This window comes from Phyllostomus discolor, chromosome 3, assembly GCF_004126475.2.
Source record: "Phyllostomus discolor isolate MPI-MPIP mPhyDis1 chromosome 3, mPhyDis1.pri.v3, whole genome shotgun sequence".
NCBI lineage: Eukaryota > Metazoa > Chordata > Mammalia > Chiroptera > Phyllostomidae > Phyllostomus > Phyllostomus discolor.
The window spans coordinates 42,154,065-42,161,976 of NC_040905.2; the positions used below are offsets into that span (position 1 = coordinate 42,154,065).

General features: G+C 34.9%; 1 non-coding gene across 1 annotated transcript; it reads left to right on the forward strand.

Annotated features, from left to right (window-relative positions):
* Positions 1-4,114: 4,114 nt before the first annotated feature.
* Positions 4,115-4,274, forward strand: LOC114514799. Its single transcript, XR_003686120.1, has one exon. It is a non-coding gene; the product is annotated as a U1 spliceosomal RNA (small nuclear RNA).
* The last annotated feature ends 3,638 nt before the right edge of the window (positions 4,275-7,912 follow it).

Genomic DNA, 7,912 nt, shown 5'->3' on the forward strand with positions numbered 1-7,912 from the left:
CAGGGATTGCTCTTAGCTCTTAGAAGCTATTCTCAGATACTCTTTAAATGAACCTCTACATTTTCAAGCCCTCAATGATGCATCAAAACTCTCCTTTACTTAGAATATTTATCTACTTTTCTGCAACCATCCAGAGAAAAGTATCTGCTTTTGAATTTCATACAGGCTAGGCCCACCTAGATAATATCTATTTTAAATTAAACTGATTAGTAACATTAATTATAGCTGCTAAATCTCTTTTTACATGTATTGTAACATAATCATGGGGGTAACACCAAGGAGCAGAAACACCAAGACCATCTTAGAATTCTGCCAGCCAAAAGTACTCAGAAAGTCTTGCCTCAGTACTGGGATAAAAAAATAACCCTATACTAAATGCTACTCTGAACCATATTAACAAAGTTTAAAAACAAGAACCAAAGAATCAAACTATTTTCAAGTTAGTTAACCAAATTTCAGAAGTAAACTCTAGAATATTTATACAAACATTAAAAAAAAAATCTCACCAAAAGGTAAAACTCACAATTTGTGTCATTCAATAAAAAATTACCAGCATGAAAAGCAGGAGGAATAAAAAGACAAATCACACAATCAAACCCAACTCAGAACTGACAGCAATGATAAGAGCAAAGATCTTAACATAGTTATTACATCTTTATTCCATATGGTCAAAACACTATAGAAAAGATTGACCATGTTAAGAAGAAATATGGAATATATGTAAGCATAATCGAAAAAGACATACAAAGATCTCTTACAGATGAAAATACACAGGTGGAATTGATGTGAGATTAAACACCGCAGAAGAAAATAGCAGTAAACTGGATGACATAGCAATAGAAACTATCCCAAATTAACATACAAAGAAAAAATAAAAATAAATAAGTAAACAGAACATTCACGAGATGTGGGCAACTTTGAGTGTCCAACATACGCAAAACTGAAGTCTTCAAAGTGGGATAGAAGCTAACACTCATGTATGACATCTAGCATAGTTGTTAAGAAAATAAACCTTAAGAGTTCTCATTGCAAGAAATTTGTTCCTTTATTTTTTCTTTTCTTTTGTTGTATCTACTGTTTTTTGCCATGTACTTTGCCCAAATTTTTGAGGAGAAAATAAGGATGTGCATTAAACATGTGTATAATGATTATATACCATGGGTATAATAAGCCTGTGTATAACATGCACAAAAACATGAGTGTGCATCATACATGGCAAAGTACAGTATATGAAAAAATAGGTGTTAGCTGAACCTATTGTAATCATTTCACAATATGTGTAAATAAAACCATCATGCCGCTTATTAAACTTATACAGTGATGTATGTAAATTATTTTTCAACAAAACTAAAGGAAAAAAAGGAGAGACAGAAACGATGTTAGAAACACTTGCTGAAAAACTTGCAAATTGGTTGAAAACTATAAACCCACAGGTTCAAGAAGCTCACCCAACCTCAAACACAAGAAACACGAAGTACACCAAGATGTATCACAATCAAATTGCTCAAACCCAGTGATAAAAAAAATCTTAAAAGTAGTCCATAAAAAGTCATGATATCTACAAGAAAACAAAGATAAGGATGAAAGCCTGTTTCTCATCAAAACAACACAAATGCGGAGATAGTGGAATAACATCTTTAAAGTAGTGAAAAACTATATGTCAACATAGAATTCCACAACAAGCAAAAAAAAATTTAAAGGAAGATGAAACAAAGACATTTTCAAAAACTATAGCAGCTAAAAGAATCCATCACAATCAGACCTGCACTTCAAGAAATATTAAAAGAAATCTTTCAGATACAGGAAAATAACAAATAGAAATATGCATATACACAAAGGAATGAAAACATCAGAAATGGTAACTATGTGGGTAATATTTATGATTTATTTCTTATTATTTGAACATCTTTAAAAGATAATTGTCCATCTAGAATAAATATAGGCAAACTTTTCTCTTGAAAGGGTCAGAGAGTAACTATTTTAGGTTCTGTGTGCCTGACAGAGGTGCCTACTCACCTCTGCTGTTGTATGGTGAAAGCAGACATTGAAAAGTATGTAAATTATTTGGCATGGCTATGTTACAGTAAAACTTTATTTACCCAAGTGGGTGGGAAGCTTGTTTGGCTATTGGGCCTTAGTTTACCAATTCCTGATTTAAAGCAAAAATAATAATACTGTAGTATGGGATTTATAATACATGTCAAAGTAAAAGATATAATTACAGCATAAAGACCAGGAGGTGAGAACTGGACATATACTAGTGTAAAGTTTATATACTAAATGTACAGCAGTACAATGTTACTTGAAGGCAGACTGTGCTAAGTTAACTATAGTTAATGGTGCTAAGTACTTAAGTGTGCTATAAATCCTAAAGTAGCTGCCAACATAAAAAGGCAAAGAGTTGTAGTTAACACAACAATAAAAAAATAAAATAGAATCATAAAAATACTTTCAAAAGAAGCAGTAAAAAGAAATGGGAAAAGAACAAGTGAGTCAAACAGAAAACAAATAACAATAAAATATAACAACTGATTAAAATGTCAACGGCAATAATGAAAGAAGGAACAACACACAAGGTCAGATAGATAATTTTAATGAAGAGATGAGAACTATAAAAGAAGTAGAAAAGCAAGAAATAAAACAAAATCAGAGATTAGAATGCCTTCCACATGCTCAGCAATAGACTTAACACAGCTGAAAAAAGTCAGTGACCTTCAAGTCAATAGAAACAACTCAAACAAAAACACAAAGAAAAACATTTTTTAAAAAAGAGTATCCAAGAGCTATATGGTAATGTCAAATAGTCTAATAAAGTCAATGACGTACTCCAAGCCACAGATCCAAGAAGTTCAGAAAACAAAAAAGGGACTTTCAAACTACTGAAAAACAACAACAAAGAGAAAGTCTTGAAGGCAACTAGAGCAGGGAAAAGCCATATTAAGTGTAGAGAAACAAAGATAAGAATAGGGGCCCTGGCTGGCATAGCTCAGTGGATTGAGCGCAGGCTGGGAACCAAAGTGTCCCAGGTTCGATTCCCAGCCAGGGTACATTCCTGGGTTGCAGGCCATAACCCCCAGCAACCACACATTGATGTTTCTCTCTCTCTCTCTCTCTCTCTCTCTCTCTCTCTCTCTCTCTCTCCCTCCCTCCCTTCCCTCTCTAAAAATAAATAAATAAAATCTTTAAAAAAAAATAGGGATTTTCATCAGAAGCTATATAAGCCAAAAGATAATGCAGTAATGTCTTTAAAGAGCCTTAAAATAACCTCTCAGTTCAGAACTCTAAACCCGAAGAAATGAGCTTTCAAAGAGGATGGAAGAAATAGAGGCTTTCTCACACAAGAAATGTTAAAGGAAGTTTTTCAGGTTGAAGATGTAAATTACCAGACAGACATTTGGATCTATATAAGAAAAGGAAGAACAATGGAAAAGCAATAAAGGAAGGCAAATACAAAATTTGTTTTTTCTTATTTTTAATTTCTCTGAAAGGCAACTATCGAAAGAAAAATAGAAAGGTACTCTGTGTTTAAAGCACACGTATAACAACAATGGCACAACAAGCCAGAGGGAGGGACTGGGAATACACTACTACAAGGTTCATAAGTGAGAGGTAAAACAGTGAACATTATTTGAATTCTGATTAATTGAGTATGTATATTGTAAGTCCTAGGGGAAAAGTAGAAAGGATGTTTTTAAGTGATAGAAATAATGAAGCAGAAGTAGAGATGCATGGAGTCATGAAAAACAGTCAATGAAAAAGAAGAAATGATACAAATAGGAAACATTTAGCAAGAGAGTATATTTAAAACTAACCACATTAATAATTACATTAAATGTAAACTATCTAAACTTACCACTGAAAAGACAAAGATTATCCAGTTAGATAAAAATCAAATAGACCCAACTATATGCTGTCTATAAAATACAGAGCAAAGCTAGTTTAAAAATAAAAGAATGGAAACAGATATGGCATGCAAATATTAATAAAAGAAAGCCAAAGAAGCTATATTGACACCAGGAAAAACAAACTTAAGAATGAAAAATACTAGAGGGGATAATGTGGAACAACATACAATGAGCAAGGAGCCAGTTCTTCAGAAAAACATAGCAATCCTATACTTACCTGGCAGGGGAGATACCATGATCATGACTGTGGTTTTCTCAGGGTGAGACTATCCACTGCACTCTGGAGGTGCTGACTCCTGAAGTTCCCCCAAATGTGGGAAACTAGACTGCATCATTTGTGGCAGTGAGGGGATTTCGTGCACACTCTTCCCCGGGGAAAAGGAAGAGAGAAAAAAGAAAAAAGTAATAATTCTTAACATGCATCTACCTAACAACACGATTTTAAAATCCATAAAGAAGGAATAGACAAACCTACAATCTTCATTGATGTTTTGACACTTACCTTTTCAGTGATTGAAAAAAATGGACAGGAAATAAGTAAGGACACAGGAGAGACTAGCAACACATCCAACCAACCTGACCTCACTGACACTTACAGGGCACTCCCTGGGAAAACAGCAAAATACACACTCCTCTCAAGTATGTATGGACTGTTCATCAAGACAGACCATATATTGTGACATAAAATAAACTTTAACAAATTTAAGAAATTGTACAACATGTATTCTTTAAACACTGTGACATTAAACTAGAAATCAAAAACAGAATATCTGAAAAATTCTCAAATATTTGGAAATTAACATATTTCTATGAGTCAAAAAAGTCTTGTGAGAAATTTTAAAATAATCTGAACTCAATAAATAAAAAACATCAAAATCTGAAAATCAAACATGCACCAACTATACAATCCAGCCATTCCATTCAGTCATGTGCCCATGAGTATAGAAACACTATATCTATACAATGGTTTTTACATGAACATCCTTAAACTACTAATTTTAATTTTCACAAGCTGAACATAACACAAATGTTTATCAAAAGTGAATAAATAAAGAAATTTTGGTATATTCATATAATGTAATACTACCTGGAATAGAAAGAAATGAACTATTAATATACATACAAATATAGGTAAATTTCAAAACTATTATGCTGAAGGAAATAAGCCAGGCAAAATGGAATGCATACTATATGACTGCATTTAGATAAAATTCTAGAAAATGCAAATGAATCTGTAAAGACAGATCAGTGGCTGCCAGGGGATGGAGAGCACCATGGGGAGTAGAGAGGAGAAGAGCTTAAGGGGACTCAGACGTTCCAGGGTGATGGCTCTATTCACTCCCTTGATTATATGATAGTTTCATGGGTGTATGAAAATGTCAAAATGTATCAAAATTGTAATTTATGCAGTTATTATATGACAACCACAACAAAGCTTTGCAAAACAAAATGAATCAGGGAAATTCATGTAAAGTTGTACAACTTCAGTTGACTTCAAGTAAATATCTTGCTGAACTTGGGATCTAACCATAAGCAACCTCCATCCCTCACTCCATCCCTTCCTAGCACATGTAAGAATAAATGGGGAGTTTTATCAAAGCTGGACTTCATAAAATTTTGCTTCAATGCCTAGAGTTTAAATTGATATTGTGAGCTTAAAAAACTCAAGGAAAAAAAGGCTTAAAAGTAAATATAATCCAAAAGATAAGTATCATCCCTAACTTTTACATTAGCATCTTTCAGTCTATTTATTACTCCTTCTGAACCATATAACCAGCAATGGCATCAAATTTTCTCTTTTCCATTATGTTATAGGGTCTTTTTTAATAAAAAATTTCTGGTTCTACTCTTAAGATGCTGTGTTACCTCATGATGAAGTAGTTTTCACTTTTTATTTATAATAAAAGGTTCAGACTGTGCAGTTTTTATCATTGCTTATCCCACATCTGTGGAAAAATCATCTCATGTTTGGCAGCAAGAACAGCGAGTAACTCGTTTTAATGCTGCAACAGGCCTTGCCTGCTACGGGGTCACACCCCTGCTCTAGGACGGCTTAGGATGAGGAAAGTCATACAGCACCCTGACACACTCAAATAAAACAGTGAACCAGGCCATGAAAACTTAGAGGAAATGTATAATTTTGCAGTCTATCTGTATCTGTCCAATCATATTAGCAGTCATGACCAATAAACTGGATATTCTAATAATATTTGCCATTCCTAGTTTTGAGTTGATTTCCTTAAAGAACTAGTGTTTTGTTTTTCTAATTTCAGAGAATATTAAGAACTGTTCTCCACTTAAATAAATCCAGGATTATGAGTGCTTCCTCCTAAAAAAAAAAAAAATGTGCCCTGTGCCCCTCCAGCCATTTGACAATTTAGTTCCTAAGAAAAGAAAATCATGCTTTTCAGCTTAGTGATGGAGCTCAGGCCTCATTAGTATCTGAGTGTTGCAACCCCACCTTTCACACAAGAAGAATCCCTGGTCCCCTTATGTTCTTCAATTCTCATTGTTGGGTGGCCAAGGAAATGGTTTGTGGTCAGCGGTCATACAATTATCTTTGGCAAGTGATTATTGCCATTTGGCATCCCGAGAGTCAAAGGGGTATTTCTTCTCTTTTGTTTATTGTTACTGCTGGAGCATCCCATAGTTTGTTGTAGTTATTTTTTTTAAGCAACAGGAAGTTGTTATTATCTGGTTTTGGTTGAGTTTCTTTAGTTTGTTCTTTCTGTTGCCACATTATTGAAGGCACCAGAAAAACGCTGTTTGTATTTATCCTCTCCTACAAGTCAGCTTCCCCTGGGCTCTGGCTGCTCAGGTAAGTGGAATTTTCCAGTACAAACGTCTCCCCAGTTTTCTCATTCTTGATTTGGCAGCTAATTGACCTGTCATCCTTCACTCTGCATAAGTTATTTGCAAAGTCGGGAACATTTCTGAAAAGTAAAATAATGAGGCCTAAAGACAACACTTTTTAAAAGAAATTCTGAGTTGTCCTCTTCAGTTTACCAGAGAGGCAGTATTGAAGTGATTTGATAGCAAACTGTTTCTACTCTTCTTAAAGAAAGAATTCATTGGTGGAATGTTGTAGGGACAGAAACTTAGGCATCTCCTTTAGAATATTCTCTTAGGTTTTCCTGTGTGGTTTTCTTATTAGTTTTAACAGAATCAACCACAGATTGCTTGCTCAGCAGTTTATTAGGCATTAGTACAACTCTGATTTAATATTTACTTATAATGTATTTGGCCAATTATGTAAGGGTGGTCACACTGCTGACATTACACAATTGCATTATCAGTCCTTGTCTGCCTATCTCCAGACTTCTGTTGTGAGAGAAATACATTTCTATCCTAATACCTGAGTTAAAATAGCCCAATCCCTGGTTCTAATCCCTGGAACCTGTGAATGTTACCTTGGGTAACAAAGTTTCTGCAGGTGTGATTAAGTTAAGGGTCTAGAGATGAGAATATTATTCTGAATTATCTGAGTGGATCCTTAGTGCCATCACAAATGTTTATAAGAGAGAGGGAGAGGAAAATGAGGCAAACAGAGGAGGAAGCTGTGCAGAGACAGGAGCAGGGATGGGAGTGATGTGGCTAAGGATTACTAGCTGCTACCTGAAGAGCAAAGGAACAAGGCACAGATGCTGCCCTAGAGCCTCCTGAGGGAGTATAGCCCTGCCCAGGGAGACTGAGTTCAGACTTCTGGCCTACAAGACTGTGAGAGAACACATTTCTGTTGTCTTAAGCCAAAAACAAAATTTAAAACAATAAAAATTAAGGGCTATTAGCATAGGAGACACATCCAGGATTTTCTGAAACTTCCATTTCTTGTCAGGAATTTGTGATGACATACAGGCAGCATCACTTACTCACACATGAGTGTCTCAGACTGACATTGTCCCAGATATATGTAGAACCAGGCACCTCACTGTGCATCTGTCCTCCCAGAACATGTAAGAAATACAGTTTGGCCCTCTCTGAGAATAGGACCGAGCAGACATTTGTTA